Source organism: Carcharhinus amblyrhynchos, chromosome 4 (assembly GCF_965287045.1).
Source record: "Carcharhinus amblyrhynchos chromosome 4, sCarAmb.v2.hapA, whole genome shotgun sequence".
NCBI lineage: Eukaryota > Metazoa > Chordata > Chondrichthyes > Carcharhiniformes > Carcharhinidae > Carcharhinus > Carcharhinus amblyrhynchos.
Window position 1 is genome coordinate 1,098,398 of NC_137327.1, and position 26,883 is coordinate 1,125,280.

The 26,883-nt window shown below is 44.3% G+C and overlaps 2 protein-coding genes across 15 annotated transcripts in view; one reads left to right on the forward strand and one right to left on the reverse strand.

The window, feature by feature from the left end:
• The window catches only part of acsf3 (acyl-CoA synthetase family member 3), a 101,534-nt gene extending 90,176 nt beyond the window's left edge, over window positions 1-11,358 (reverse strand). For both annotated transcript variants that reach the window (XM_080186615.1, XM_080186614.1), the window contains exon 1: window positions 10,651-11,358. The gene's annotated coding sequence lies outside the window, so the exon portion shown is untranslated. The remainder of the gene's footprint in view (window positions 1-10,650) is intronic.
• Window positions 11,359-11,626: 268 nt separating this feature from the next.
• Window positions 11,627-26,883, forward strand: part of cbfa2t3 (CBFA2/RUNX1 partner transcriptional co-repressor 3) — a 147,656-nt gene continuing 132,399 nt past the window's right edge. For all 13 annotated transcript variants that reach the window (XM_080186627.1, XM_080186618.1, XM_080186620.1 and 10 more), the window contains exon 1: window positions 11,627-11,728. The gene's annotated coding sequence lies outside the window, so the exon portion shown is untranslated. The remainder of the gene's footprint in view (window positions 11,729-26,883) is intronic.

Consider the following 26,883-nt stretch of genomic DNA (forward strand, 5'->3'; position numbering starts at 1 on the left):
CTGCCTCAGAAAAGGAGCCAAGCATAATCAACAGCACCGTGCACCTCGGACATTTCTTCCGTTGGAAAGAAGATACAAAAGTCTGAGGTCACGTACCAACCGACTCAAGAGCAGCTTCTTCTCTGCTGCCATCAAACTTTTGACCTATCATACATTAAGCTGACTTTTCTCTTCACCCTATCTGTAACTGCAACATATATTTGCACCCTATGTACTCTATAAATGGTATATTTTGTCTGTTTAGTACACAAGAAACAATATTTTTCACTGTATCCCAATACATATGATAATACAAATCAAATCTATTATTCTGATAGACTGACAATGTAAACATTGTTAGGATAGGAGATCAGAAACCCCAAGTTATAGTATAAAGTCAGACTAGACCTCAACAATGCGCTATTTTGGCATTAGCGTGAGGATAAGGTGATTCACTCCAGGTGCAATTCCATTCACAAACTGGGAAGCTTTTATCAAAACAAACTTTATTTAACAACACAGTTTAATTATAATAAATGTATGAGCTTAACTTTTAACAATTGAACAATACTTTATAATTCTTAACTGATAACCTCTTACTGAGTTCCAATTCAAGAAATATTCCTCTTTCAGACTTAAAATCTTCCTCTTCAAAATCAGTGAGCAAAACACAGGTTTTCTTTTTTGTACTTAGGTTGCAGTCTTAGAGTTCTCAGAGTATTTCTGGAGAGAAAACACACCTCGCTTCTTTCAGAAACAGGCAACAAACCACTTGTTTTTTAAAATAAAAGAGAAACCGTGTATCTTCCCTACAAGATTAGCTCTTCCCATCAGCACATGACTCAGTCTTTGTCAATCAACCTAATCAAAACCATGCTCGCCAACCCACAAGGGAAAAACCAAGTAAGATAAATACATCAATTCTGTTTAGACAAACACAACATAAACTAAAATGAGTTATTATTCTGCAGTCTCAGCATGGAGCTATGTGTTTTTTCAGGCTCCTTGGAACAAATACTGCCTCTCACAAGAAACATGATAATAAATATATTTCTTAAAGGCACAGTATCTGCACAGTGCCCAGTGATGTTTCTTCCTAAGGCCATAGGCGGAACACATTTTGACTCACTGAAAAGATTCATCCAGTGACTTGTAGTCAGTACATATGGTGATGCAAATGACCAGAGAGGTACTGATGGAACCTTTTCACCACAAAAATGACAGCTGGATCCTCTTTGTCCCTTTTCAGCCTTTGTTAGCGTTGTAGATACAAAACCAATGGATTTTTGGACCCATCCTCCATTAGATGAGAAAGTCCTGCTCCCATACTGTAGGGCAGGTCTTGCACAGCAGGATAAGCTCCCTGTCTCAATCAAAATGGACCAGCAGATTAGCCAATAGCAACCGTGTTTTCACAGCCTTGAAAGCATTCTATGCGGATTCCTACTTCCATTTGGATTCTTTGTGCAAAGATAGACACACTGGAGCCTGTCTCGGCAGAGGGACTATCTATTTTTCCTTTGTTTGCATATGTATGTGCGTGTGCTGGGGGGATCTTTTAGGAAGAGATAGATGGCTACAACTGTTTGATAACCAATAGCTGCAGCTTGTTAAAATAACTTCTGTTTCATAATGAACAATCAGACTTGCTGAATTTTCCAGCATTTTCTGGTTTTGAATCATTCTGAGTTTGTTGAAAGATCCTAGCTCGATTCTGTTTTATCCTGGGGACCAGTAGTAAAGGTATGCAATTGGCTATTTTGGTGAGTAAACTTTTAAATTAATGGTACAGTCTGCAGGTTGGTCTTGCTAGAAAATGCACTCCTCCCATCCCAATCGTAACACACTCAAACTGGATGCAATCGTAACATCCTCAATCATGTTGTGATCACTAATACCTAAAGGTTCCTTCACACTGAGGTCATGAATTAATCTCGCCTCTAGAATACCCTGCTCTCTGGTTACTTTTGTCAGTCTGATTCCTCTATTCAATATGTAGATTAAAACCATCCATCATTGTTGCTGCACATTTGTTACAAGCCCCCACTTTTTCTTCCTGTATATGTTGTCCAATAGTGTGTTGACTGTTAGAAGAACTAGGGACCATTCCCAAAGGTAATGTCTTACCTTTGCTATTTTTGATCTCCACTAAAACTGATTCTACATCTTGATCTCTGGAATTAAGATAATCTCTCACTACTGTAGCATTGTCATCCTCAGTTAATAGAGCTACTCCTCCACCTTTTTCTAAATTCCTGTTCTTCTGAAAGATCAAAATGCCTTAAACATTGTTACAGGTCCAGGAAGGGAAAAGAAGAATTACTTCTCTTAAAAATGCAGATTGGGCCAAGCAGAACTCAGCAGTCTTTGTGCATATGCTGGCCTGGAAAAGTCACACACAAGCAAATTGTTCCTGTTTGCTTTAGAAACATAGAAACTAGAAGCAAGAGTAGGCCATTCGGCCCTTTGAGCCTGTTCCACCAATCATCTTGATCATGGCTGATCATCAAATTCAACAATTTGATCCCTCCTTCCTCCCATATCCCTTGATCCTTTACGCCCCAAGAGCTATATGTAATTTCTTGAAATCAGACAACATGTTATCCTCAAATATATTCATTATTAGTGAAGTCCACACATTCATTACCCTCTGGGTGAAGAAATTTCTCATTATCTCAGTTCTAAAAGGTTTACCCTTTATCCTCAAACTATGACCCCCTAGTTCTGGACTCCCCCACCATTAGGAACACTCTTCCTGAATCTATCCTACCTAACCTTGTTAGAATTTTATAAGTTTCTACGAGATCCCCTCTCACTGTTCTAAACTCCAATGAATATAATCTGAACCAATTTAGTCTCTTCTAATCCGGGATAGTCAGCACGGTTTCGTGAGGGGTAAGTCTTGCCTCACAAATTTGATTGAATTCTTTGAGGAGGTAACTAAGAGTGTAGACGAAGGTAGACAAAGGTAGAGCAGTTGATGTCATATACATGGATTTTAGTAAGGCATTTAAAGAAAATAAGGTGTGGGATAGAAGGAAATTTGGCTGATTGGATAAGTAACTGGCTGTTTCATAGAAGACAGAGGATAGCGGTGGAAGGACAATTTTCAGACTGGAGGCCAGTTACCAGCGGTATACCACAGGGATCAGTGCTGGGTCCTCTGCTATTTGTGATTTTTATCAATGACTTGGAAGAGGGGGCTGAAGGGTGGTTAGTAAATTTGCTGATGACACCAAGATTGGTGGAGTAATGGATGAAGTGAAGGGCTCTCGTAGGCTGCAAACAGACATTGATAGGATGCAGAACTGGGCAGAAATGTGGCAGATGGAGTTTAACCTTGATAAGTGCAAGGTGATTAATTTTGGTAGGACAAATTTGAATGTGGATTACAGTGTCAATGGAGGGTTCTTAAGAATGTGGAGGAACAGAGAGATCTTGGGGTTCATATCCACAGATCTCTGAAGATTGCCACTCAAGTGGATAGGGCGTGAAGAAGTCTTATAGTGTGTTGGCGTTTTTAACAAGGGGTTTGAGTTTAAGAGTCATGGGATTATGCTGCAACTATACGGGACCTTGGTGAGACCACATTTGGAATATTGTGTGCAGTTCTGGTTACCTCACTATAAGAAGGATGTGGAAGCATTGGAGAGAGTGCAGAGGAGATTTACCAGGATGCTGCCTGATTTGGAGGGTAGGTCTTATGAGGAAAGGTTGAGGGAGCTGGGGCTTTTCCCTTTAGAGAGGAGGAGGATGAGAGGCGACTTAATAGAGGTTTATAAGATGATGAGAGGGATAGATAGAGTGGACGCGCAGAGACTATTTCCTTGGGTGGATGTAGCTGTTACTAGGGGGCATAACTATAAGGTTCATGGTGGGAGATATAGGAGGGATGTCCGAGGTAGATTCTTTACTCAGCGGATGGTTGGGGTATGGAATGCACTGCCTCCTGTGATAGTGGAGTTGGACACTGAGGAACTTTCAAGTGGTTATTGGATAGGCACATGGAGCACACCAGAATGAGAGGGAGTGGGATAGCTTTATCTTGGGATCGGACATAGCTCAGCACAACATCAAGGGCCAAAGGGCCTGTTCTGTTCTATGTTCTATGAGGAAGCAGGGGTGCTGCAGAATGAATTGGACAAGTTAGGAGAATGGGCAAAGAAGTGGCAGATGGAATACAATGTGAAAAAGTGTGAGGTTATGCAATTTGGATGGAGGTATAGGAGCATAGACTATCTTCTAAGTGGGAAAATGCTTAGGAAATCAGAAACACAAAGGGATTTGGGAGTCATTGTTCAAGATTCTCTTAAGGTTAAAGTACAGGTTCAGTTGGTGGTTAGAAGGCAAATACAACATTAGCATTCATGTCAAGAGGGCTAGAATACAAGAGCAGGGACGTACTTCTGAGGCTTTATGAAGCTCTGGTCAGAGCCCATTTGCAGTATTGGGTGCAATTTTGGGCATCATATCTAAAGAAGGATGTGCTGGCCTTGGAAAGGGTCCAGAGGAGGTTCACAAGAATGATCCTCTGGAATGAAGAGCTTGGCGTATGAGGAACGGTTGAGGACTCTGAGACTGCACTCGTTGCAGTCTAGAAGGATGAGTGGGGATCTTATTCAAACTTATTTAAACTGATTCAGAGGGGGGATGGGAACCTGAACTGTAGCTCCACTGTATAGGAGTTTGAGGATAAGGAGGTCATGGATAAGGTTTCTAGGTAGCAGTGTATTAGCAGATGGGAGGGTGGTTTGAAGTGTGTATACTTTAATGTTAGGAGGATACGCAATAAGATGGATTGAAGTTTGCCACCTTCAAGGATCTGTGGACCTGCACACCCAGGTCCATCTGTGTGTCACTCTTTCTAGTTTAATAATATCCTTTCTATAATAGGGTGGCCAGATCTATGCCACTGAGTTCTGGACTCCCCCACCATTGGGAACATTCTTTCAGAATCTACCCTATCTAATCCTCTTAGAATTATATCAGTTTCTATGAGATCCCCTCTCACTCTCCCAAACTCCAGTGAATATAATCCTAACCGATTTAGTTTCCTCATATGACAGACCAGCCATCCCAGAAATCAGCCTGGTAAACCTTCGCTGTACGCCCTCTATAGCAAGGACACTCTTCCTCAGAACACCTCAGAGATCCTTAAGGGGGAGGGAAACCAGCCCCAAGTCGTGGTTCATGTAGGCACCCATGACATAGGTAGGAAAAGGGATGGGGATGTAAGACAGAAATTCAGGGAGTTAGGGTGAAAGCTTAGGGCTAAAACAGACAGAGTTGTTATCTCTGGTTTGGAGAAGAATAGAGAGAGAGGACATTTGAACTCGTGGCTAAAGGGATGGTGCAGGAGGGATACATGGACAATTGGGGCTCATTCTGGGGTAGGTGGGACCTCTACAAAAGGGATGGTCTGCACCTGAACCAGAGGGGTACCAATATCTTGGGGGCAAAATTTGCCAATGCTATTCAGAGGGGGGATGGGAACCTGAATTGTAGCTCCACTGTACAGGAGGTTGAGAACAGGGAGGTCATGGATAAGGTTTCTAGGTCGTAGCAGTGTATTAGCAGATGGGAGGGTGGTTTGAAGTGTGTATACTTTAATGTTAGGAGAATACGCAATAAGATGGATGAACTTGCAGCCTGGATTAGTACCTGGGACTTCGATGTTGTGGCCATTTCAGACACACGGATAGAGCAGGGACAGGAATGGTTGTTGCAGGTTCCGGGGTTCAGATGTTTCAGTCAGAGCAGAGAAGGTGGTAGAAGAGGGGGAGGCGTGGCATTGTTAGTCAAGGACAGTATTACGGTGGCAGAAAGGACGTTTGATGTGGACCTGTGTATTGAGGTAGTATGGGCTGAAATTAGAAACAGGAAAGGAGAGATCACACTGTTGGGAGTTTCTTATAGGCCTCCAAAAAGTTCCAGAGATGTAGAGGAAAGGATTGCAAAGATGATCCTGGATAGGAGTGAAAGTAACAGGGTAGTTGTTATGGGGGACTTTTAACTTTACAAATATCAATTGGAAAAGCTATAGTTCAAACATGTTAGAGGGGTCAGTTTTTGTCCAATGTGTGCAGGAAGGTTTCCTGACACAGTATGTAGATAGGCCAACAAGAGGCGAGGCTATATTGGATTTGGTACTGGATAATGAACCAGACCTGGTGTTAGACTTGAAGGTAGGTGAGCACTTTGGTGATAGTGACCACAATTCGGTTACGTTTACCTTAGTGATGGAAAGAGATAGGCATATACGGTAGGGCAGAAGTTATAGCTGGGGGAAAGGTAATTATGAGGCTATTAGGCGAGATTGAGGATACATAGGGTGGAGTAGGAAATTGCAGGGGCTGGGAAGATCTGAAATGTGGAGCTTATTCAAGGAGCAGCTACTGCGAGTCCTTGATAAATAGATACCCATGATGTGGGTATGCCGGCGTTGGACTGGCGTAAACACAGTAAAAAGTCTGACAACACCAGGTTTTAGTCCAACCTATTTATTTGATAATATACTCACAAGCTTTCGAGGGACACGAAGAGGGTGTCCCTCGAAAGCTTGTGAGTATATTATCAAATAAATAGGTTGGACTAAAACCTGGTGTTGTCAAATATATACCCGTCAGGCAGGGAGGAAGTGGTCGAGCGAGGGAACCGTGGTGTACTAAGGAAGTTGAATCTCTGGTGAAGAGGAAGAAGGAGGCTTTTGTAAAGATGAGACGTGAAGGCTCAGTTAGGGCACTGGAGAGTTATAAATTAGCCAGAAAGGAGCTAAAGAGAGAGTTAAGAGGAGCTAGAAGAGGACATGAGAAGACTTTGGCGGATAGGATCAAGGAAAATCCTAAAGCTTTCTACAGGTACGTCAAGAATAAAAGATTGGTTAGGGCAAGATTAAGGCCAGTCAGAGACAGCAGTGGGAAGTTGTGTGTGGAGCCTGAAGAGATAGGAGAGGCACTGAATGAGTATTTTTCGTCAGTATTCACGCAGGAAAAAGTCAGTGTAGTCGAGGAGAATACTGCAATACCAGGTAGTAGTCTAGACGGGATTGAGGTATATAAAGAGGAGGTATTGGCAATTCTTGAGAGTGTGAAAATAGATAAGTCCCCTGGGCTGGATGCGATTTACCCTAGGATTCTCTGAGAGGCTAGGGAGGAGATTGCAGAGCCTTTGGCTTTGATCTTCATGTCGTCATTGGCTTCAGGTGTAGTGCCGGAAGACTGGAGGATAGCAAATATTGCCCCCTTGTTCAAGAAGGGGAGTGGAGACCATCCTGGGAATTATAGACCAGTGAGCCTTACTTCTGTTGTGGGCAAAGTTTTGGAAAGAATTATAAGGGATAAGATTTATAATCATCTAGAGGGAAATAAATTGATTAGGGATAGTCAACATGGTTTTGTGAAGGGTAGGTCGTGCCTTGCAAACCTTATGGAGTTTTTTGAAAAGGTGACCAAAGAGGTGGATAAGGGTAAGGCAGTTGACGTGGTGTATATGGATTTTAGCAAAGCGTTTGATAAGGTTCCCCATGGTAGACTATTGCAGAAAATGCAGATGCGTGGGATTGAGGGTGATTTAGCAGGTTGGATCAGGAATTGGCTAGCTGATAGAAGACAGAGGGTGGTGGTTGATGGGTAATATTCATCCTGGAGTTCAGTTACAAGTGGTGTACCTCAAGGATCTGTTTTGGGGCCACTGCTGTTTGTCATTTTTATAAATGACCTAGATGAGGGTGTAAAGGATGGATTAGTAAATTTGCTGACGACACCAAAGTTGGAGTCGTTGTAGACAGTGAGGATGGATGTTACAGTTTGCAGAGGGACATAGGTAAGCTGCAGAGCTGGGCCGAGAGGTGGCAGATGGAGTTTAATACGGAAAAGTGTGAGGTGATTCACTTTGGTAAGAGTAACAGGAGTACAGAATATAGGGCTAATGGAAGGACTCTTAGTAGCGTTGACGAGCAGAGAGATCTCGGGGTACATGTGCATAGCTCCCTGAAAGTTGGCACCCAGGTTGATAGGGTTGTTAAGAAGGCGTACGGCATGTTAGCTTTTATTGGTAGAGGGATTGAATTTCGGAGCCGTGAGGTCATGTTACAACTGTACAAAACTCTGGTGCGGCCACACTTGGAGTATTGCGTACAGTTCTGGTCGCCGCATTATAAGAAAGATGTGGAGGCATTGGAAAGGGTGCAGAGGAGGTTTACCAGGATGTTGCCTGGTATGGTGGGAAGGTCTTATGAGGAAAGGCTGAGGGACTTGAGGTTATTTTCATTGGAGAGAAGGTTACGAGGTGACCTGATTGAGGCATACAAGATGATCGAAGGATTGGATAGGGTGGACAGTGAGAGCCTTTTACCTCGGATGGTGATGGCTAACACCAGGGGACATAGCTTTAAATTAAGGGGTGGTAATTATAGGACGGATATCAGAGGTAGGTTCTTTACTCAGAGGGTAGTAAGGTCGTGGAATGCCCTGCCTGCAGCAGTTGTGGACTCGTCAACTTTAAGGGCGTTCAAATGGTCAGTGGATAGGCATATGGATAACACTGGAATAGTTTAGGTTAGAGGCACATTAGATTGGTTCCACTGGTTGGCGCAACATCGAGGACCGAAGGGCCTGTACTGCGCTGTAATATTCTATGTTCTATGAAACTTACAGGATACTGTGAGGCCTGGATCGAGTGGATGTGGAGAGGATGTTCCCGCTAGTAGGAAAAACTAGATCCAGAGGGCACAACCTCAGGCTAAAGGGATGTTTCTTTAAAACAGAAACGAGGCAGCATTTTTTCAGCCAGAGAGTGGTGAATCTGTGGAACTGTTTGCTGCAGAAGGCTGTGGAGGCCAGGTCATTGTCTTTAAAACAGAGATAGATAGGTTCTTGTTTAATAAAGGGGATCAAGGGTTATGGGGAAAAGGGAGGAAAATGGGGATGAGAAAAATATCAGCCATGATTGAATGGTGAAGCTGACTTGATGGGCCAAAAGCCTAATTCTGCTCCTATGTCTTATGGTCTCATTTTTTTTGGGGTTTGCATATGTGCTGGCTGGAGAATGACTGCACATCTGCAGTTGGTTAGAATCCCTGTTGAAGAGATGGTAAATCACGCTGCAAACATGGTCATAGAGGTTTCCAGCATGGAAACAGGCCCTCCAGCCCAACTTGTCCATGTCACTCAATTTTTTAAACCCCTAAGCTAGTCCCAATTGCCCGCATTTGTCCCATATCCCTCTATACCCATCTTACCCATGTAACTGTATAAATGCTTTTTAAAAGACAAATTTGTACCCACCTCTACTACTACCACTGACAGCTTGTTCCAAACACTCACCACCTTCTGTGTCTCTGGACCCTTTTGTATCACTCCCCTCTCACCTTAAACTTATGCCTTTTAGTTTTAGACTTCCTTACCTTTGGCAAAAGATATTGATTAGCTGATCTATGTTCCTCATTATTTTATAGAGTTCTATAAGATCACCCCTCAGCCTTCTACGCTGCAGAGAAAAAGTCCTTATAACGCAAATCAAGCTCCGGTGGCACCTGAGTAAATCTCTTCTGCGCTCTTTCTAGTTTAATAATATCCTTTCTATAATAGGGTGACCAGAACTGTACACAGTATTCCAAGTGTGGCCTTACCAATGTCTTGCACAACTTCAACAAGATGTCCCAACTCCTGTATTTAGTGTTCTGACCAATGAAACCAAGCATGCTGAATACCTTCTTCACCAATTTGTCCACCTGTGACTCCACTTTCAATGACCTATGAACCTGTAATCCTGAATTTCTTTGTTATGTAACTCTCCCCAACGTCCTACCATTAACTGAGTAACTCCTGCCCTGGTTCAATCTACCAAAATGCATCACTTTGCATTAATCTAAATTAAACTCCATCTGTCATTCATCAGCCCTCTGGCCCAATTGATCAAGATCCCGTTGCAATCGGAGATAACTTTCTTCACTCTTGGTGTCATCTGTAAACTTACTAACCGTGCCTCCTATATTCTAATCCAAATCATTAATATAAATGACAAACAACAGTGAGGCCAGCACTGATCCCTGAGGCACACCACTGGTCACAGGTCTCCAGTTTAAAAAACAACCATCTTCAACCACTCCCTGACTTCTGTCATCAAACCAATTTTGTATCCATTTAGCTACTTCACCCTGGATCCCGTGAGATTTAACCTTATGCAACAACCTACCATGTAGTACCTTGTCAAATGCTTGTCAAACACGTGCAGTTTTTTTTTACGTTTAAAAGAAGCCCTTCACCTATGCAGACAAGGAAATGAAATTTGTTGTGGGCAGATTTCCCAGAACAGAAAGATGTCCCAATAAACCAGGGAGGGACAAGAAAAATTCTCAAGGTTAAGCTAACTCAAGGAACAAGGACAGAGAGTAGGAACAGAAGCTGTCCAGTGAGGTTAAGAGTGAGGAGCAGAAGGTGGCTCTAAGCATAAAGTCAGAAAGCTGCTGGATGCAGACTTGAAGCAAACTAGGCCTGCAAGAAGCTAGGAAATCAGTGGAGAGGATGAAGGTTTGTGACTGCCGAGTACATGTCTGTGAAGCAGTCCTGTTCTGATTGCATGGCTGGATATCTTCGAGATTCTGTCAAAGATGAAGCTTGAATGCATGTTGTGATTTAGGGGCAAGGAGAATCAGAAGGAGATATTGCAAACCTGGAGATGGATCCTTGTTGAAGACTTCTGAGAGAAAGCATTGTTTGGAAGAAGATTCCAAAGTACGTTGTTTGAGAATGGAGACTATAAATCCTCATATGAAAGACAGCATTCATAGTGAGACAAATGTCTGAGGGCGAGTTGATGAGAAACTGGAAGTTGTCTGGGGTGGTATTAGTCATTTGGTTTCAGACTTCGGTTATCTGATCCCAGGTCACCTGTTGGTTAACATGGATTGTGTACTTTGAATTTTAGAGCACAAGATAGATTTTGTAAGTTGTGTTATCCTTACAAATCTGTATATAGCTGTAAAAAGTTTTTTGTTGCAAGTTCCTCAGCAAAGTCCGTAACTTTTTTCAGTAGCCGCCTTCCCCCTTTCTGCCAAAAAATGAAAGTTAGGTTCTCAGTAGCTGGGTTGCCCGATGGGCCTATCCGGCTGGGCTGGGCCGGACTTGGCTGGCCTGGGGTGCGTTACCCAATGGGCCCATCCGGCTGGGCCGGGCCGGTCACTTTGCAGCCACCTGCCATTTATCTGTGAACTCCTAGCGATTATTTCCACTTTCTGCAACTTCATTAATCACCTCCTGCCCAGTTAATAGGAAATCAAAGGAAACGATTTCTTTAGGATGAAGAGGGACAAATCTGACACTAAGAGCGAGAATATTCCGCGCTTAAATCAAGGTCAGTTTTTCCACAAACACCGACAGCCATCTGGAATGTTCTCTCCAAACGGCCGGGAGCAGGGAGGCGGGGCCACACTGTAGTGCTCCTATTGGTGGAGCGGCGGGGCAGGTAGTGCTCCTATTGGTGGAGCGGCGGGGCAGACAGTGCTCCTATTGGTGAAGCGGTGAGACAGGCGGTGTTCCTATTGGTGGAGCGGGGAGACAGGCAGTGATCTTATTGGTGGAGCGGCGGGGCAGGCAGTGCTCCTATTGGTGGAGCGGCGGGGCAGGCCGTTCCCGCCTCCTGGCGGTTGCTCCGCCCTCGCGCTGCGGGGAAACGGGCGGCGGGGTCCCGACACCTTCCTGTGGACAGCACCGCCCCGGGGCTCCGGCTACTCTGTGCTGGGGACAATGTGGTGAGTACAGGCGGCTGTGAGGGCCCTGGAGCTCAGGACCAGGTGGGACCCGAGCAGCCCGCGGCTCTGATCCCGAACGCGGGACCCTCGCTTCATCCGCCGGGTGCGATCATGGCCGGTTTCCCATTCAGTGCCCACCTGTCACCCTATGGACATGTGTGTCCACCTGTCACCCGGTCACCCTATGGACATGTGTGCCCACCTGTCACCCGGTCACCCGATGGACATGTATGTCCACCTGTCACCCGGTCACCCTATGGACGTGTATGTCCACCTGTCACCCGGTCACCCTATAGACGTGTATGTCCACCTGTCACCTGGTCACCCTATGGACGTGTATGTCCGCCTGTCACTCGGTCACCCGATGGATGTGTATGTCCACCTGTCACCCTATAGACGTGTATGTCCACCTGTCACCCTATGGACATGTATGTCCACCTGTCACCCGGTCACCCTATGGACGTGTATGTCCACCTGTCACCCGGTCACCCTATGGACATGTATGTCCACCTGTCACCCGGTCACCCTATGGACGTGTATGTCCACCTGTCACCCGGTTACCCGATGGACATGTGTGTCCACCTGTCACCCGGTCACCCTATGGACATGTATGTCCACCTGTCACCCGGTCACCCTATGGACGTGTATGTCCGCCTGTCACTCGGTCACCCGATGGATGTGTATGTCCACCTGTCACCCTATAGACGTGTATGTCCACCTGTCACCCTATAGACATGTATGTCCACCTGTCACCCTATAGACATGTATGTCCACCTGTCACCCTATAGACGTGTATGTCCACTTGTCAGCCTATAGACATGTGTGTCCACCTGTCACCCTATAGACTTGTATGTCCACCTGTCACCCTGTCACCCTATGGACATGTATGTCCACCTGTCACCCTCACGCCATCCATGTCCACCTATCACCCTGTCACCTGTCATCACATAGGCCCACCTGTCACCCTATGGTCATAGAGGTTTACAGCACGGTTACAGGCCCCACAGCCCAAATTATCCATGCAGCCCTTTTTTTTAAACCCCGAAACTAGTCACAATTGTCCGCATTTGGCCCATATCCCCTTACACCTTACCCATGTAAGTGGCTAAATGCTTTTTAAAAGACAAAATTGTACCCGCCTCCACTACTACCTCCACTTGTTCCAGACACTCACCACTCTGTAGGAAAAAATTGCCCCTCTGACACTTTTGTATCTCTCCCCTCTCATCTTAAACCATAGAACTGTAGAACATTACAGCACAGAAACAGGCCTTTTGGCCCTCCTTGTCTGTGCCGAACCATTTTTCTGCCTAGCCTCACTGACCTGCACCTGGACCATATCCTTCCACACCCCTCTCATCCATGAACCCGTCCAAGTTTTTCTTAAATGTTAAAAGTGACCCCGCATTTACCACTTTATCTGGCAGCTCATTCCACACTCCCACCACTTTTTGTGTGAAGAACTCCCCATAATATTCCCTTTAAACTTTTCACCCTTAACCCGTGCCCTCTAGTTTTTTTCTCCACTAGCTTCAGTGGAAAAAGCCTGCGTGCATTCACTCTATCTATACCCATCATAATTTTATATACTTCTATCAAATCTCCCCTCATTCTTCTACACTTCAGGGAATAAAGTCCTAACCTATTCAACCTTTGTCTGCAACTCAGTTTCTCAAGTCCTGGCAACATCCTTGTAAACCTTCTCTGTACTCTTTCAACCTTAACTGCACACAGTACTCTAATTTCGGCTCACCAATGTCTTATACAACCTCACTATAACATTCCAACTCTGATACTCAATATTTTGATTTATAAAGGTCAGTGTACCAAAAGCACTCTTTATGACCCTATCTACCTGTGATGCCACTTAGGGAATTATTATCTGTATTCCCAAATCCCTCTGTTCTACTACACTCTTCAGTGTCCTACTATTTATCATTTACCTACGTCCTCTAGTTTTAGACTCCCCTACCTTTGGGAAAATATATGGACCATCTAGCTGATCTGTGCCCCTCATTATTTTATAGACATCTCTAAGATCACCCCTCAGCCTCCTGTGCTCCAGAGAAAAAAGTCCCAGTTTATTCAGCCTCTCCTTATAACTCAGACCATCAAGTCCCGGTAGCATCCTATAAATCTTTTCTGCGCTCTTTCTAGTTTAATAATATCCTTTCTATAATAGGGTGACCAGAATTGCACACAGTATTCCAAGTGTGGCCTTATCAATGTCTTGTACAACTTCAACAAGACATCCCAATTCCTGCGTTCAGTGTTCTGACCAATAAAATGAAGCATGCTGAATGCCTTCTTCACCACTCTGTCCACCTGTGACTCCACTTTCAATGATCTATGAACGTGTACCCCTCGATCTTTTTATTCTGTAACTCTCTTTAACACCCTATCATTAACTGAGTAAGTCCTGCCCTGGTTCAATCTACCAAAATACATCACCTCACATTTATCTAAATTAAACTCCAACTGCCATTCGTCAGCCCACTGGCCCAATTGATCAAGATCCCCTTGCAATCGAGATAGCCTCCTTCACTATTCACTATGCCATCAATCTTGATGTCACCTACAAACTTACTAACCATGCCTTCTATATTCTCATTCAAATTATTAACATAAATGACAAATAACAGAGGACCCAGCACTGATCCCTGAGGCACACTGCTGGTCACAGCCCTCCAGTTTGAAAAACAACCCTCTTGCACTCCTTCTAAGGTATGGACATCAGTTCCGTATAGAGTATTCCAGATGTGTCCTCACCAAAGCCCTCTATAACTGCAGCAGGATCTTAATCTTACACTCCAACAATGTTTTCTCCAAGCTGTATGGCTGTGCAGCAACCCAAAATTCCCTGTATAACCTGCATACAATCAGCCCCTTTAATTTGCCGCAAGTGTATAGTTGTGCAAGAAAATTTAAAACAGCAGTACACTTAAATTGCGCATACTCAAAATAAATTGCGGATGTGATTTTCTGGTTGCTTCTGCCTTGAGTCTGGAAATTCCTGCCTGAGGTCAACAGACTTTTAAAGGGATTTATCGAACTGTCTGTCCCATCTGTGACAATTCCTGTGGCAGGCGGAACTGGAAAATTTATCCCAATAGAGGAAGCATATGTATGTCAATCTGTTTACGCTGTCACTCTATGGACACCTGTGCCCACCTGTCAACACACGTGCCCACCTATCAACCTGACAATATGCATGTTCACCTGTCACCCTATGGATGCATGTGTCCATCTGTCACCCTGCCACCCTATGGACACCTGTGCCCATCTGTCACCTGCCAACAGGCGTGTCCACCTGTCATCCTGCAGATGGAATTTAGTTTAGACAAATGCGAGGTGATGCATTTTGGTAGTTTGGCAGAACTTACCCAGTTAATGGTATGGCGTTTGGGAGAGTTACAGAACAATGAGATCTAGGGGTACATGTCCATAGCTCCTTGAAAGTGGAGTCACAGGTGGACAGAGTGGTGAAGAAGGTATTCAGCATGCTTGGTTTCATTGGTCAGAACGTTTGAATACAGGAATTGGGACGTCTTGTTAAAGGTGTACAAGACATTGGTAAGGCCACATTTGGAATACTGTGTGCAATTCTGGTCACCATATTATCAAAAGGATGTTATTAACCTAGAAAGAGTGCAGAAAAGATTTATAGGATACTATCAGGACTTGATGGATTGAGTTATAAGGAGAAGCTGAATAGGCTGGGACTTCTTTCTCTGGACCATAGGAGGCTGAGGTCTTGTAGAGGCCTTATAGAGGTCTATAAAATAATGAGGGGCATAGACAAGGTAGATAGTCAATATCTTCTCCCAAAGGTAGGGGAGTCTAAAATTAGAGGGCATAGATTTAAGGTGAGAGGGGAGAGATACAAAAGTGTCCAGAAGGGCAATTTTTTCACACAGAGGGTGGTGAATGACTGGAACAAGCTGCCAGAGGTAGTAGTAGAGGCCGGTACAATTTTATCTTTCAAAAAACATTTAGACAGCTACATGGGTACGATTGGTACAGAGGGATATGGGCCAAATGCGGCAATTGGGATTAGTTTAGAGGTTTTAAAAAAAAGGGCAGCATGGACAAGTTGGGCCGAAGGACCTGTTTCCATGCTGTAAATCTCTATGACTGTATGATTCTGTAGACATGCGGGCCCATTCAGTGTGGTGACCTGTCAATGTCTGCCCCCAGTGTGTACGGGCATGCCCAGTCAGTGCATGAGCATGTCAGTGGGAATGTGCATCCTGTCAGCCTCTTGGTATGCCCTGTTGGTAGGTATACATATGTATTATCAGTGTGCATGTCCAGTCTGTTGTGCGTGCACTCTGTCAGCGTGCCTGCCCGGTTTTGTGCACACCCAGGATCCTACGGTGCAGAAGGAGACCAACTGACCCAACAAGTCTGCACTGACCACTGTCCCATCCAGGCCCTATCCCCATAACCTCATGCTTTTATCCTAGCTAGTCCCCCTGAATCTGAAGTGCAATTTAGCATGGCCAATCCACCTAACCTGTCGGAGGCAATCCACGCTGACACAGGGAGAATGTCCAGAATCTGCACAGACAATGATCCGATCCAGGAATCGAACCCAGTTCCCTGGCGCTGTGAAGCAGCAGTGCTAACCACTGTGCCACCATGTCACCCTGGGGGGTAAATTATGGGGGGTGAATTTTCTGCATCTTTATTTGACTTCAGATTTCAAGTGCTGTTTGTGTCTGAGGTTTTCAGTAGGAAAGCATTATGATTAATAATATTTAGAATTGAAGAAAAAGGTGAGCAGAATTGACCAGGATGCATTATCACTTCAGTGTCCAGTGGAGCAGTTTGCAATACTCAATCAGGCACAAATATAAGAAAGTAACTTTTCAGTGACTTGAGGAAGGCCATGTTCACGTGTTGTATCAGTGCCCCATTAATAAAGGTCGCTGTCTTCACGCTTTGGATGTCACCTCTGTGCTTAATAAATTTTCAGAAGGTTATGCTGGATTCAGGAGTTTAAACTCTGCATAGCAATGCTAAAGTCTGCTGATTATTGGCATATGTCATCAGCTGTTGAATGTTAGGCTCATTCCTGTCTTTGATTTATTATTGTCGCATGTATTAACGTACAGTAAAAAGTATTGTTTCTTGCGTGCTATACAGACAAAGCATACTGCTCATAGAGAAGGTAACGAGAGAACATAAGAATATAAGAACATAAGGAATAGGAGCAGGAGTAGGCCATCTAGCCCTTTGAGCCTGCCCTGCCATTCAATAAGATCATGGCTGATCTGAAGTCGATCAGTTCCACTTTCCCGCTTTCTCCCCATAACCCTTAATTCCCTTTAATTCCCTTGAGACAGTGCAGAATGTAGTGTTACAGTCATAGCTCGGGTGCAGAGAAAGATCAACTTAATGCAAGGTAAGTCCATTCAAAAGTCTGACAACAGCAGGGAAGAAGCTGTTCTTGAGTCAGTTGAGACGTGACCTTGAAGTTCATTATCGTTTTCCCCGATGGAAGAGGGTGGTAGAGACTGTTTGAATGCCCCCATCTCAGTGTGGCCCGGTTGTCTCTCCAGAGGGAGAGCTCTTAAATTGATATGATCCCAGTTGGTATCATAACTGGACAGGAGGATCCTAGAACGGAACCCCTGGCTCAAAAGATTTTAACGGTTATTTTTAAGTTTTGTTTCATCAAATGTGGAGGAAACTGAGTCACGGACCGCTAATTAGATTTTAACAAAATTATAAACCATTTATTAAGAACATAAGAAATAGGAGCAGGAGTAGGCCATCTAGTCCTTCGAGCCTGCCCCGCCATTCAATAAGATCATGGCTGATCTGAAGTGGATCAGTTCCACTTTCCCGCTTTCTCCCCATAACCCTTAATTCCCTTGTCTGTCAAAAACCTATCTATCCGTGACTTAAATATATTTAGTGAGGCAGCCTCCACCACTTCAACGGGCGGAGAATTCCAGAGATTCACCACACTTTGAGTGAAGAAGTTCCTCCTCAACTCCGTTCTAAACTGCCCTCCCCTTATCTTGAGGCTGTGCCCTCAAGTCCTGCTGTCCTTTCTGAGCGGGAAGAATCTCTCTACCTCTACCCTATCCATCCCTTTCATTATCTTATATGTCTCTATAAGATCCCCCCTCATCCTTCTAAACTCCAACGAGTACAGACCCAGTCTATTTAGTCTCTCTTCATAGTCCAACCCCCTCATCTCATAGTCAACCCCCTCATCAGATGATACCTCATCTGATACCTAGATGAGGTAACACCTCATCTAGTGATACCTCCTCTCACTAGGTATCAGCCTAGTGAACCTCCTCTGCACTCCCTCCAAGGCCAGAATATCCTTGCGTAAGTGCGACGACCAAAAGTGCACACAGTACTCCAGCTGCGGCCTCACCAGTGCCCTGTACAGTTGCAGCAAGACCTCCCTGCTTTTATATTCTATCCCCCTCGCTATAAAGGCCAACATTCCATTCACCTTCTTGATCACCTGCTGCACCTGCAGACTGGGTTTTTGCGACTCATGCACAAGGACCCCCAGGTCCCTCTGCACCGTAGCATGCTGCAGCTTTTCGCCCTTTAAATAGTAATCCCTCCTACTATTATTTCTGCCAAAGTGGATAACCTCATACTTGCTAACATTATACTCTATCTGCCAGGTCCTCACCCACTCGTTCAGCCTATCCAGATCCCTCTGCAGACTTCCCACACCCTCTACATAATTTGCTTTTCCACTCATCTTCGTGTCATCAGCAAATTTCGTTACCCTACACTCAGCCCCCACCTCCAGATCATCTACATAAATGGTAAATAGCTGGGGCCCCAGCACCGATCCCTGGGGCACTCCACTAGTCACCAACCGCCAACCAGAATAGCACCCACTGATGCTAACTCTCTGCCTCCTATTAGACAACCAATCCTCTATCCACGCTAACACCTTACCCCCAACTCCATGCACCCTAACCTTCTGAAGCAACCTTTTGTGAGGCACCTTATCAAACGCCTTTTGAAAATCGAGAAACACCACATCCACTGGTTCCCCTGTATCTACCGCACTAGTCACATCGTCATAGAAATCCAATAAATTCGTCAAACACGACTTCCCCTTAACGAATCCGTGCTGCGTCTGCTCTATCAAACCATTCTTTTCTAGGTGCCTCGCTATTTCTTCTTCGATGACGGGTTCAAGCATTTTTCCAACTACAGACGTTAAACTAACCGGCCTATAATTCCCTGCCTTTTGCCTGCTATCTTTTTTAAACAGCAGCGTAACATTAGCCGTTTTCCAATCTTCCGGCACTTCCCCGGAATCCAGCGAAGTTTGGTAAATAATCACTAAGGCATCCACTATCACCTCTGCCATTTCCTTCAGAACCCTGGGATGCAATCTGTCCGGTCCTGGGGACTTGTCCACCATCAGTCCCGATAGTCTATCAAGCACTATCTCTCTAGTGACAGTAATTGCATTCAGGCCCTCAACTCCTACCATCCTTCTATCTTTAATAATAAACAGTAAAAACAATGGATTATGATGCAATATTCTTCTACTCTTCCTTTAGCTTACACTTATACATAGGTTTAAGGTTAGAACAGGTGACAAAATATATTTGGAGCTAAAATTGTCTCGTCAGCACCCTTGGTCAGCATTTGTGGATTTCTTCTCAGAATTACCTCCCGATTATTGTTATATGAGAGTTTCAAACTCCACTCCCAGAAATAAGCTTTTAAATCTTCCCCTGTAGCAAAACTTTCATTTAGCAATCTGCATTCCAGTATCCAGTTTGTGTTTTCCAAAAGACCTAGTTGACCAGAGCTTCTACACCTTTTAGTAGACTCCATGCCAGGATTTTGAACCAGCTCTTGGTCCCTTCTACACTCATAATGAGATTCAACCACCTTTTAGATCTCAGATGATACTTTACAATTTGTTCACAGACAGTAATATAACAATTACCAGAATTAATCTCAGAAAGCCTTTTTCTAGTAGTTCTCACTAATCAATTGATTCTTATCTTTGGTCTTCTGAAATAGAAGTCTGATCTTCAAAGTCTCTGATCACTTTGTTTCAGGCTTCCTGACATCTTCTTGTTACAGCTCCCTGGATCTCTGGACCTTCCAATGGATCCTTATTAGTATTCACTATGGATCTTTTGCTGCCGGGATAGTTTCCTGGAACAGTGTGTGTTGGAGCCGACGAGGGAGCGAGCTATCTTGGATCTGGTGCTATGTAATGAGACGGGTAGAATTAGGGAACTTGCAGTGAAGGATCCTCTTGGGGAGAGTGATCATTGTATGGTGGAGTTTCTGGTGCAGATGGAGGAGGAGAAAGTGGGTTCCCGGACACGCATCCTTTGTTTGAACAGAGGGGAGTACGGTAGGATGAGAGAAGAATTGGCGAATGTGGACTGGGGGAGCGCGTTGGAAGGTAGGTCTGCTGAGGAGCAGTGGAGGATCTTTAAGGAGATCTTTCTTGGTGCTCAGCGGAAATTTATTCTGATGGTCAAAAAGGACCGTAGGAGGAGAGGTAATAAGCCGTGGATAACGAAGGAGGTGAAGCAAAGTGTTAAATTAAAAGCGGAGGCGTTTAGAGTAGCTAAGAGTAGTGGGCGAGAAGAGGATTGGGAGAGGTTTAAATGTCAACAAAGATTGACAAAGAAGTTGATAAAGAAGGGTAGGAGAAACTATGAAGCTGGGCTAGCGCTTAATATAAAAAAGGATAGCAAGAGTTTTTATAAATATATAAAAAGGAAGAGGCTGGCTAGGGTGAACGTTGGTCCCTTAGAGGATGAGAAGGGGAACTTAGTGGTAGGGGATGGGGATATGGTGGAGGTCTTGAATAACTTTTTTGTTTCGGTCTTCACGGAGGAGGATGTGAATAATTTGCCGGATGTTAGAGATGGAAAGGTGGTAGGATTGGAGGGTCTTGATGGCATTACTGTTACTAGAGAGGTGGTGCTCGACAGACTGGAGGGGCTGATTGTGGACAAGTCCCCAGGACCGGATGGAATGCATCCGAGGGTCCTGAAAGAAATGGCGGAGGTGGTAGTGGATGCCTTGGTGGTTATTTTCCAGATGTCGCTGGATTCCGGGGAAGTGCCGGATGATTGGAAAACGGCTAATGTTACGCCGTTGTTTAAGAAGGGTGCCAGGCAAAAGGCGGGGAATTATAGGCCGGCTAGTTTAACGTCTGTGGTAGGTAAAATGTTAGAATCCGTCATCAAGGAGGAAATAGCGAGGCATCTTGAGGGGAACTGCTTGATAGAGCAGACGCAGCACGGTTTCCTTAAAGGGAAGTCGTGTCTGACAAATTTACTGGAGTTCTATGAGGATGTGTCTAGGGCGGTGGATAGAGGAGAGCCGGTGGATGTGGTCTTTCTGGATTTTCAGAAGGCGTTTGACAAGGTACCTCACAAGAGGTTATTGCAGAAGGTCAGGGGGCATGGAGTTGGGGGTAGGGTGTTAGCGTGGATAGAGGACTGGTTGTCAGATAGGAGGCAGAGAGTGGGGGTCAATGGGTGCTATTCGGATTGGCGGATGGTGACTAGTGGAGTGCCCCAGGGGTCGGTGCTGGGGCCTCAGCTATTTACCATTTATATAGATGATCTGGAGGAGGGAACCGAGTGTAGGGTGTTGAAATTTGCTGATGACACCAAAATTGGTGGAAAGGCAAATTGTGCGGAGGGTGTGGGGAGTCTACAGAAGGATCTAGATAGGCTGGGCGAATGGGCCAGGAAATGGCAAATGGAATTTAATGTTGGCAAGTGCGAGGTGGTCCACTTTGGTAGGAATAATGGTAGGAAGGACTATTACTTACGGGGCGAAAAACTGCAGCAGGCGACGGTGCAGAGGGACCTCGGGGTCCTTGTGCATGAGTCGCAAAAACCCAGCTTGCAGGTGCAGCAGGTGGTCAGGAAGGCGAATGGGATGCTGGCCTTCATCGTGAGGGGGATTGAATATAAAAGTAGGGAGGTCTTGCTGCGGCTGTATAGGGCATTGGTGAGGCCGCAGCTAGAGTACTGTGTGCAGTTTTGGTCGCCGCACTTACGCAAGGATACTTTGGCCTTGGAGGGAGTGCAGAGGAGGTTTACTAGGCTGATGCCGGAGTTGAGGGGGTTGAGCTATGAGGAGAGGCTGAATAGATTAGGCTTGTACTCGTTAGAGTTTAGAAGAATGAGGGGAGATCTCACTGAGACGTATAAGATGATGAATGGGATGGATAGGATAGAGGTGGAGAGGCTCTTCCCGCTCAGAAAGGACAGTAGGACTAGGGGGCACAGCCTCAAGATAAAGGGGGGTGCGGTTTAGAACAGAGTTGAGGAGGAACTTCTTCACTCAAAGGGTGGTGAATCTCTGGAATTCTCTGCCCGTTGAAGTGGTGGAGGCTGCCTCGCTAAATATTTTTAAGACGCGGGTTGATGGGTTTTTGATGAGAGAGGGGATTAAGGGTTATGGGGAGAGGGCGGGAATGTGGAACTGAGCCACGACAGATCAGCCATGATCTTATTGAATGGCGGGGCAGGCTCGAAGGGCTAGATGGCCTACTCCTGCTCCTATTTCTTATGTTCTTATGTTCTTTTGACCTTCCATTAATTCCTTAATTCTACATGCAACCCTAACCGGCTATTTGAACCATTATAAGATTCTAGCTTCAAGCAGACCTGAGAGACCCATCCTATCTCTTTTCCAATCTCCAACTCAACTAACTAGATTTTTACTACAGATTCTAAGATAAAGAGAAAATGCTGGAAAATCTCAGCAAATCTGACAGCATCTGTAAGGAGAGAAAAGAGCTGATGTTTTGAGTCCAGATGATCCTTTGTCAAAGCTTTACTTTTATCTAAGACAAAGGGATCTGTCTGCTCCTCCCTCCGGTTCCTAGGCAATTATTGAGTGTCTGCGTTCTGAAGCTCTAAAACACAAGAGAGCCTCAGCCGGATCTTGAGAAGAAGCTTCACTCAGTCTGAAAACTAATCACAGCTTTCTTGCAAACACAGAAATATTACAAACTGAACGGGGCAAATTCTTGTTTGTTTGTTCTTTGAACTTTTTGTGATCCTGTTGTTTCCTCCAGTGCCACTACAAACATGGAAATCACATCTCTTTGAAGTTTCACAATTCATTCTAATCCTTCAATTTGTTGGCACAGTGTCCGAGCTTTCTCAGTCCAGTTAGTGAATATTGAATCATCTTTGGCAAACTGTTCAGTTGCCTTTCTTCCAACTGTTACATCCTGTGTAGTATCACCAACAGGCATTTTTACATCAGAGTCTTTGGTCACTGATTCAGAAAGATTATTTTGCAAAGTCAGCATTTCTGGTCAATCATTCCCAGTTTCCAACTTTGCAGTTACTCCAGTTGTTTTCTGATTGTCCATTACTGACTTCGATACATCAGTAATCTCTAAGCCTGAGGGTTGCAGGGGGTCAGTTAGCTTGGTTGGCTAGATGACTGGTTCATGATGCAGAGCATCATACTATAACAACACGATTCAATTCCCAAACCAGCTGAGGTTGTTCATGAAGGCTTCCCTTCTCAACCTTGCCTCTCGCATGAGCTGTGGTGATCCTCAGGTTAAATCACCACCAATCAGCTCTCCCCTTCAAAGGGCAGTGCACCTATGACATTCTGGGACTATGGTGACTTTACCTTTTACCTTTGATAATACTTAAACCAGTTCGTGACTCAACTTGCTCAGTATTCGACAGTGATTGTTTTCACAGGAGCAACTTTCAAATTATGACACTACATACCATCCACCTTCTTCCGTTCCTCCATGTTGCTTTGAAGTTCAAAAGACTCACTGTTCTTCTAACGAGGAATTTTTAGAATTTTGTCAGTTTTGTTTGATAATTTTTGCATTCAACCAGTTATTCTGATTTACCAGAAGCTCTTAATCTCGTTCCAAGCATTTTGCACAATACTTAATAAACACATCTAATGCCTGAAGTTCACCAAATCAACCTTTGCTAAATTTACTTTTTCATGTTATTCAGTTCAAATCCTCAGGCAAATGTTCCACTTTTCTGGACTGATTCTCAATTGTTCTCATGGGTTCTCTTTTTTCATTCACAAACTCTCTTTCATTTGTGAAAATGGATTGTGTGAGTTATTCAGGTTTTCCTTCAGTTGTTTGTTATCTCCAATAAGTGTCTCATTTTTCTCCACAGAAGTTTTTAAAAGTTTGTTAAGATCATCCTGATCAACTGCCTATTGCAATCCAGTGGTCATCGTTTGATTGTCTCTGTGAGCAAGATTATTACCTGGATGAAATCTATTCCTCCAATAAATATTTTAGGAATAATTCCCACCATAACAATTCCATTTACAAAATTACTTAAATTCATTTTACACAAGGAAACAGGTTCATCCCTTCCATTAATATCTCTTACTAATACTTTCTCCATCATAAAACATCCTGGGATTTAAATTGTATCATCAATGATTTATTTGCTCCCGTGTGTCCCAAAATTTTGATTTGATTATTTATTTTGTTAGACGAGTAAGGGAAAACTTAAGAACATAAGAAATAGGAGCAGGAGTAGGCCATCTAGCCCTTCGAGCCTGCCCCGCCATTCAATAAGATCATGGCTGATCTGAATTGGATCAGTTCCACTTTCCCGCTTTCTCCCCATAACCCTTAATTCCCCTGTCTATCAGAAACCTATCTACCCGTGACTTAAATATATTTAGGGAGGTAGCCTCCACCACTTCGATGGGCAGAGAATTCCGAACACTCACCACCCTTTGAGTGAAGAAGTTCCTCCTCAACTACGATCTAAACTGTGCCCCACTCCCTTATTTTGAGGCTGTGCCCTCTAGTTCTGCTATCCTTTCTAAGCTGGAAGAATCTCTCTACCCCTACCCTATTTAGCCCCTTCATTATCTTATATATCTCTAAAAGATACCCCTCAACCTTCTAAACTCCATTGAGTACAGACTCAGTCTATTCAATCTCTCCTCATAGGCTAACCCCCTCATCTCCAGTATCAGCCTAGTGAACCTTCTCTGCGCTCCCTCCAAGGCCAATATATCCTTTCGCAAATGCAGTAACCAAAACTGCACACAGTACTCCAGCTGCAGCCTCACCAGTACCCTGTACAGTTGCAGCAAGACCTCCTGCTTTTATATTCTATCCCTCTCGCTATAAAGGCCAACATTCCATTCACCTTCTTGATCACCTGCTGCACCTGCAGACTGGGTTTTTGCGATTCGTGCACAAGGACCCCCAGGTCCCTCTGTACCCTAGCATGCTGCAGCTTTTCACCTTTTAAATAATAATCCCTTCTACTATTATTTCTACCAAAGTGGATAATCTCACATTTGCTCTTTGAAACAAAACTTCGCTCTTTGAAACAAAACATTGAGAACCCCCAATAGTCTGACTTTCTCCACCTGTACTCAGGTAATTCTCTGAACTGTCTGATGCAAACTCTTCGCTAGTTCTATTTTACAATCCATTTTGTAAAAATAATTTCCAAATTTTTCCAGGCCATTTCATCTGTTTGGCTGTTTTATGAAGAGCACAAAAAATGTCTCGGCATCCCTTGCATTGAATTTCAGGGGAGCTTGTTGTGATTATATGCCTTTGAGAAATGTATTTGAGTCCTGCATCATTTGTCGGATTGTTTTTTCTTTGCAGTCTGTTCTATCTGGTGCTTAAAGGCCTATAAGTAGTGTCTTCTATTGTTACTGTAGCAGTATAATTCCTAGAATGTTTGTTTTAATCTGGATTAATGCTGTTCTGTTGTTTTTAGTGTTCCCCTGGAATTTTGCAGAGTAGGGCTTGACTGAGTTGATTGACAGAAAATATCAGGTTACTCAATGGAGCTAGGCTTACATAGAGAAAAAGCACAGCTGAGAAGCTGCTTTTGAATTGAGAGAGAACACCATTTTTCCCCCTCTCTGAAGTCTGGAGACTGGGAGCCACCAGAAACCTTTTGGCCCTTCTTGTCTGTGCTGAACCATTTTTCTGCCTAGTCCCACTAATCTGCACCTGGACCATATCCCTCCACACCCCTTTCATCTATGTATCTGTCCAAGTTTTTCTTAAATGTTAAAAGTGAGCCCGCATTCACCACTTCATCTGGCAGCTCATTCCACACTCCCACCTGTGAAGAAGCCCCCCCTAATATTCCCTTTAAACTTTTCCCCCTTCACTCTTAACCCATGTCCTCTAGTTTTTTTCTCCCCTAGCCTCAGTGGAAAAAGCCTGCTTGCATTCACTCTATCTATACCCATCAAAATCTTATACACCTCTATCAAATCTGCCCTCATTCTTCTTCACTCCGGGGAATAAAGTCCTAACCTATTCAACTTTTCTCTGTAACTCAGTTTCTCAAGTTCCGGCAACATCCTTGTAAACCTTCTCTGCACTCTTTCAACCTTATTAATATCCTTCCTGTAATATCCTTCCTGACCAAAACTGCACACAATACTCTAAATTCAGCCTCACCAATGTCTTATACAACTTCATCATAACATTCCAACTCCTATATTCATTACTTTATTTATAAAGGCCAATGTTCCAAAAGCACTCTTTACCTCCCTATCTACCTGTGACGCCACTTTTAGGGAGTTATGTCTCTGTACTCCCAGATCCCTCTGTTCTACTGCACTCTTCAGTGTCCTACCATTTACCATGTATGTTCTACCTTGGTTTGTCCTTCCAAAGTGCAATACCTCACACTTGTCTGCATTAAACTCCATCTGCCGTTTTCAGCCCATTTTTCTTGGACCCCAGAGGGTCCAAGTCCCTCTGCAAGCTTTGAAAACCTTCCTCACTGTCCACTACACCTCCAATCTTTGTATCATCAGCAAATTTGCTGATCCAATTTACCACATTATCATCCAGATCATTGATATAGATGACAAACAACAATGGACCCAGCACCGATCCCCTTGGCACACCACTAGTCACAGGCCTCCACTCAGAGAAGCAATCCTCCACTTCCGCTCTCTGGCTTCTCCCATTGAGCCAATGTCTAATCCAATTTACTATCTCCCCATGTATACCCAGCGACTGAACCTCCCTAACTAACCTCCCATGCGGGATCTTGTCAAAGGCCTTACTGAAGTCCATGTGGCCAACATCCACTGCCTTCCCTTCATCCACTTTCCTGGTAACCTCCTTGAAAAACTCTAATAGATTGGTTAAA